The sequence below is a fragment of the Crotalus tigris genome, unplaced genomic scaffold (assembly GCF_016545835.1).
Source record: "Crotalus tigris isolate CLP2741 ecotype Arizona unplaced genomic scaffold, ASM1654583v1 scf7180000021055.717220, whole genome shotgun sequence".
NCBI classification, from domain to species: domain Eukaryota; kingdom Metazoa; phylum Chordata; class Lepidosauria; order Squamata; family Viperidae; genus Crotalus; species Crotalus tigris.
Window position 1 is genome coordinate 563148 of NW_024098332.1, and position 7480 is coordinate 570627.

Here is a 7480-nt window from a genome sequence, read left to right on the forward strand (position 1 = left end):
ATCCATGAACACAAGCTGGCCATTAAACGACATAAGCAATGCTTGCAGGTGTGGGTCCATATGGCCAACAACAATCACACGTTCAACTTTGCCGGAGCGGAGGCCATCGCCCAGGATGTCTCCAAGGGTGGCCGGTTACTGAAGGAGGCTTGGCTGTCAGATGAACATTCAATTAATCGCCACATAGAGTTACTGCCTGCTTATCAGGCACTAAGGAAGTGGGAACAACAATGCAACAACCCACAACGAGTGCACGGGTACAGCTTATGCAAGACCAGAACTGCTGTCTCATGCAACAACAAAGAAATACGACTGGTAAAGGGGAGAAATCCCCAGCACGATTCATACAGGAGTCAATGATGGGAAGCGGAATGCCACACTCACAACAAGGGATGGCCACAAGACAGGATGCACTGGGGGATCATCCTATAGCAAAGTGTACTCAGATACGTCCAAAGCAGGCAAAGAGAGCGGCAATAAGACAGGCGGTGATCCCTGAACCTACAAATATACAGGCGGATGCAAGACTATTAGATGTAATACGGCCAACTGGGGCAGGCAGACCAGTGATGTGTTCTATGAGCAGAGCACAAAAACTGCCAATCTTATGAGCAGGCTTTCAAACCTCTGGCATTCCATTCTGATGATGTTGGCAGTTAGCCGACGAAAGCTAAGTTTATCAAACAGTTGTTAGTTTATTAAACAGTTGTTTTTATTTATCCTGGTGTTCGACTACTTTTCTCAACATATATATATGTTGTGTGTGTGTGTGTGTGTGTGTGTGCTTGTGTGTTTATATGTCTGCATTGTACTTAGTATATATTAGTCTCATAAAATACATACAGTATCAAAATCCCTCTATTTGAAAGGAAATGGTTTAATTAAAAAAAAAAAAGCAAAACGAAACTGTAGCCTTGCAGGTTCTAATTGGAATCACATACTTGCCAATGTTATTTGCCTGCCTGCTTTCTATATAACTAAAGACAAAATGAAAAAAAATAGAATATAATAGTTCTTTTAAAAGTTTAAAACTATGTTAAAAGTATCCAATTATTTGAAAAGCCAATTAGTAACAAATCTAGAAAAGCATTCTCCCGTGATACTGAACAGAAGTAATGAACATCTGGTTAACACTTCCCCTCTGTGGTGTTTAATGTCTTAAGAAAGATATTACATTGTAAGTTATAATTTCCTGAGCTCATAATCACCAGTAAGATGAACATCCATAAAATGAGGATGTGAACAATGATACTGCCATCTTCATTCTAGATCATGATGATGTCCTTGTTCTGATCACACATGTAATAAGTTTATCAATGAAAACTATTTCCATGTTGAAAGAAAATCAAATAGCATTGAAAATATTGTTATGCCTTTGTATAAGTCAGAAATACCCCAATTTCTGCTCACCATTTCTGTCTGGGAAACTGCATCCTCCTTCAAAACTAAAGATGAAGAAACCTCGCAACTCAGGGTTGTCTGAGATGTGTTTTCAGCTTTTCCTTCATGTCCAAAACCTGCCAGGCTCCAGGCATTGGGATAAGATCTTGCTAGTATCAAGATCAAGACAAATAGATGTACCAAACTTCATCTATTTGTACAAACAGGATTCTATCAATGTTTCATATTTTGAGTTGTTACTTATTCACTCAGAACTAGAGAACCTCTTTCTGAATGCAATACTTTTAATATGATATAGAAGAGTAGATAATATATTCATGACATGGAAAACAAATTCATTTCTGAAAATCATCACAATTATCTTATAGTTATCAGTCCCTATATGAAAAAAGAACTGTTCTTTATTTTATAATATACAAAATTTGTTTATTTTTCTCTATCCCTACTCCCCATCCCCATTCTGAAGATGCATGAGAAGATCTGTTCTTTCACTGCTATATTCATATTTCAGTGATAGAAGAATGAACATAACAATGAATATCACAGAATTTATCATTTTGGGATTTGGAAACTTTGGACAATGGCAATCTTTCCTTCATTTTCCTCACAGTTTACATTACAGCCATGGCTGGGAATATTCTCATTGTGACTTTAGTTGCAGTTGATCATCATCTTCATACACCCATGTACTTCTTCCTGGGAAATTTGTCATGCCTAGAGGCTTGCTACATCTCAAATATTGTACCCAAAATGATGGCTGGCTTATTGACTGATAAAAACACAATTTCCTTCAGAAATTGCTTTGTACAATTTTTCTTCTTTAGCTACCTCATGGCGACTGAATGTTATCTTCTATCTGCAATGTCATACAATCGATATTTAGCAATACGCAAACCTTTGCATTATACAACACATATGACTACTCGAATCTGTATTCAGCTAGCAGCTTCTTCATGGATAAGTAGCCTTATAGCTGGTTTCATACTCTTGAGTGTAATGTTGCAGCTTATATTCTGTGGTCCAAATGAAATTGATCATTATTTTTGTGATACATATCCAATTATGAAGCTTTCTTGTAGTGATACTAGTTTCGTGGAACATAAGTTTCATCCTTGCTTTTGCTTTTACTTTGCCACCTTTTCTCCTCACCTTGACTTCCTATATATACATTATATCTACTATCTTGAAAATACCTTCTGCTATTAGGAGGAAAAAGGCTTTTTCTACTTGCTCATCTCATCTGATAGTGGTTTCTCTGTTTTATGGAGCCATCATGATTGTGTATATGTTACCAAGGGGTAAAATACTTAGTGATGTCAACAATTTTTTTTTCTTTGTTGTACACAGTTTTAACCCCTATTGCAAATCCTTTCATATACAGCCTGAGAAATAATGAAGTCAAAGATGCCATAAAGAGGGTAGCAAGAAAGCTTATATCCCCCCAAATTCACTAAGGACAGCTATGGTGATTAATAAAATGGGACAATTGGGAAATGATGAAAAATCATGTTATACCATTGATATATGTATTTATTATACTCTGTACATGCAGTATACAGATAAACTTTTTACTATTTGTTTTTGGTTCAGTTTATATCACATATTTCCTCCAGTGCTTCAAGGGAGTTTGAAAACTAAAATATTTTTTAAAAAACCCTCCAAAATGAAGGAAAGAAAGCCCCAACCAACAATTTCAGTCATATAATAAAATGAAGTGCTAAGCAATATTTTCAATAGTGTTAGTCCTTGAAATGATTTTGCCTTACTTTTATAATACACAGATTTTATAAATAAATATAACTATGCTTTGCTTTTACACATTTATTGAAATCAATGCACTACGCTTATGTTTATTGTCATCTACACACAGACACAGACACAGACACACACACACACACACACACACACAAACCCTTCATGGTCAGATTAGCTGTTGCCTGAGGATTGTCTACAAATTGTCTACAAAAATATCTTGAATTCAATACTTAGTTACATAATAAATTAAAAATAAAATATCTATCCATCTTCAAAATATTATAGTTTCACGTGATGTTTTAACAGGATTTTGAAACTAGACACATGAGCTTTAAAGATTTTCTTTAGCTTCTCTTTAGTGGGAAGTTCTTAGCAGCTCAATCTCAAATCAAATGAAATCAAGTTACTTCAAATCAATTTTGAAGTTGTTAACGAGTACAGGTATTTCAATATAAAACTAGGAGAGAGAGAAAGAGAGATGGGGGGAGGGAGGGAGGGAGGGAGGGAGGGAGGGAGGGAGGGAGAGAGATTGCTCACACAAACACAAAGGTTCTATATATATAAATTGTAGAATTATCAGACTTAAAGATGCAGAGGTAAATTTTGAGGTACAGATGTTTATTATATTTTTTGCTAGTGCTAAGTCTTCAAAGAAATTCTCTAGCCAGGATCTTGGCAGCTGCATAATTTTATGGTGGTTATTTCATCCAAAATATAATGAGAAAAAAAAATCACAATTTCAGGAAAGCCTCACCCTGGTTTATCTAGCTGACCTATTAAATTTTGCAGGAGTAGCATGCTCTGGTCCTGTAGTAGGTTTTGCCATCTGGAGAGACCCAGGAAGACAGCCTCTTCTATCATGTCACATGGCTTCTGCAACATTATTGTTTAGGAGATTAGACTTGACTTTCTACTGTATAAGGCCTCAAAGACGTGGTTATGTACTAAGCCTTGGGCTTGGTGTGCTATTCAGCCTGTATTCTGATTTTGTTAATCTGCTTTTATATTGGATGCATGTCTATGTTATTTATTACTTTATTATAATGTTTGTTAGCCAGAGTGATATATTTAAGATGAGGAACACATACATTGAATATGTAAAATGTCACTTCCAACTAAGCCTCACAAAAACAGAAGCAGCCATATTCCACCCCAGCAATAGGTTGACAAATTACTAGCCTTCGGTGAAGTTCCAGAACCATATTTTACAATGTAATAATTCTCTAAAGTATCTGGTGGTCACATTGGACAGATCATTGACCTTCTGGCAACACCTGGACAAAACAGTTGCAAAATTGAAAAACCATAACAATTTACTGACAGATTGTCTGTAACATCTCAGGAACTGATGCTAATACCCTACAAACAGCCATGGCTTTGTTTATTACAGCTGAATATTGCTCCAGCATGTGGCTTAACAGTATCCACACCCAAATGGCCAATGTCCAACTCCACCAGACAATGCATATAATCTCTGGCACATTGCCTCCCACTCTGTGCATTGGTACTTAGCATTATCATATTGTCCCACATTAGAAGACAACAAATTCTGTTTCAGCTATGGTTGAGCATGCTGAACAACAAAGTCCTTCCTATTCACTAGGACAATGCACAGCCCAGCTTGGAAAACAGCTATTCATTTAACATCTACCAATTTAACTCTGAGAATGCCTTGAGACAGGAATGGTCCAAGGTAACTTCTTGTGGCCTGACCATTAGTGATTCCTCTAACCACTTGCTTTGTCTGGATAAAATTGAGCATATTAAATATGATACTGGAAGAAAGACCTTTTCCTGTATCAATGGGGGTGGAATGATTCCCCTTCTTGTTATTTTGATGCTGATATGCAAACTATTCAACATATTGTGCAAGATTGTCCATGACATGTGCTCTGGGTCCCTAGAAGACCTGCATGAAGCAAAGGTAATCACCTGGGTATCTGAATTGGACATCCATATATGAGGCCACTGCCATAGCCCCTAGAAGTTATACTTATAGTTATGTGTGTATATATGTAGAGAGACTGTATATATGTTTATTCTCTTCCGTCATGTTCTCATCATATGCATAATAATGTTCTAAAAAATATTTTAAAAATAAGTTAGATATTTATTTGCTTTTAAGGTAATATTTACACACTCTTTATTAAATCCTATATTGCACTAGTGGATATATTATTGTGTGGATATTACTAACCAGAAATGCAACAATAAATTATTATCAGCAGCAGCAATAGCAGCAGCAAAATGATGTTCTCTTCACGTTTTTCTGACCTTAAAATTGCTAACATGCTTTCATTAATCTGACCTGGTTTTAAATGTAGCACACAATTCATATTTTAGAAAAAATATTTAAATTATTTGTTTTGCAAGCTATCCATGCTTCAAGAAGGTGAGAAGGTGGAATTGGTGTAACTTAACATGAATTTAAATCACTAGCACAAATTTATATATTTCCTTGTCACCAGTAAAGAAATATATAAATTTGTATTAGTAATTGTTGCCATTATGGAAAATTGGTGGGATGAAACCCACAAATGGAACACACAGCTAGAGGGATTTAAATTAATTAAAGGAAACAGACCAAATAAAAGAGGAGGTGGAATTGCTCTCTATTATAAGAAATAACTATATCTCTACAGAAATAGAGCACAACAATGATAAAAACTGTCTTGAATGCACTTGGATCAATACAAAAGGGGAAAAAATGACATTGCCATAGGTATATACCATCAGCCACCCAACCAAAAATAGGAAATAGATAACTTTTTGACAGTTAATTAACTAAGGTATGTATGAAGCACATCACAATAGTAATGGGGGACTTTAATTACCCTGACATCAACTGGGAGACAAACTCCGCACCAAATGGAAGATCAAAAAGGTTCCTGACAAACCTAGCAGACAACTTTGTCTCCCAAAAAATAGAGAAGGGAACTAGGGGATCAGCCATATTGGACTTAATTCTCACTAACAGAGATGAAATGATAAAAAGGTGTTGAAGCCACAGGAACCTTGGGGGGGGGTGTGATCATGAAATATTGGAATTCAACATTATGGAAGCAATAGAATATAGTAAAACTAGAGTCTTAGACTTTAAGAGAGCTAATTTCAATAAATTTAGAGAGAGAGCTTGGGAAGGATTCCCAAGAAGCTTGGAAAATTTTAAAAAGTGAGATTATAAAAGCCCAGTCTAGTATAATACCAACAAAGAAAAATAACAGCTGTCAAAAGAAACCAGCATGACTGCATAAAGAACTCTCTGATAAATTGAAAAACAAAAATGACAAGTATAAAAAGTGGAAAGAGGGGCACATAACTAGGACAGAATATCAGCAAATAGCCCGAACCTGCAAAGATCAAGTGAGGAAAGCTAAAGCTCAAAATGAATTAAGGCTTGTGACAAAAGTCAAAAATAAACAGCTTCTTCCAATGTGTAAAAAAAAAGAAAGAAAAAAGTTAACCAGGACCAGATGGATTACACCCCAAGGTTCTGAAGGAACTGACAGATGTGATCTGAGAACCACTGAGCAAAATCTTTCAAAGATCCTGGAGCACTGGGGAATTACCGGAGGACTGGAAAAGAGCTGATGTAGTTCCCATCTTCAAAAAAGGGGAAAAATGGATCCAGGAAACTACATACCTATCAGTCTGACCTTGATACCTGGGAAGATTCTGGAAAAGATAATCAGGCAATGAATCAGCGAACACCTAGAAGAAAACAAAATAATTACCAAAAGCCAACATGCGTTTGTCAACAACAGATCATGCCAGACAAATCTTATTGCATTATTTGAGCAGGTGACAAAATTAGTGGACTAGAGGAATGCTGTGGATATAATTTATTTGGACTTCAGTAAGGCATTTGATAAACTAGACCATAGCCTATTACTTGATAAGATACAAAAATGTGGGTTAGACAGCATCACCATCAAATGGATTCATAAGTGGCTGACTGGCCGTACTCAGCATGTGGTCTCCAATGGAACTGCATCTACATAAAGGGAAGCGTGTAGTGGGGTGCCCAAAGGAACGACTACTGGAATTGGGTATGTCTAGTTTAATGAAGACAAGTATTAGGGATGACATGATAGCAGTGTTCCAATATCTCAGGGATTGCCACAAAGAAGAGGGAGTCAAACTATTATCCAAAGCACTTAAGGCAGGACAAGAAGCAACGGATGGAAACTAATCAAAGAGAGAATCAAGAACTAAGGAGAAATTTCCTGACAGAACAATTAGCCAGTAGAACAACCTGCCTTCAGAAGTTTTGAATGTTCCAACACTGGAAGTTTTTAAGAAGAGACTGGACAATCATTTGTCT

General features: G+C 36.3%; 1 pseudogene; it reads left to right on the forward strand.

Annotated features, from left to right (window-relative positions):
• The first annotated feature begins 1934 nt into the window (after nucleotides 1-1934).
• LOC120319974 lies at nucleotides 1935-2855 on the forward strand (annotated as a pseudogene).
• The last annotated feature ends 4625 nt before the right edge of the window (nucleotides 2856-7480 follow it).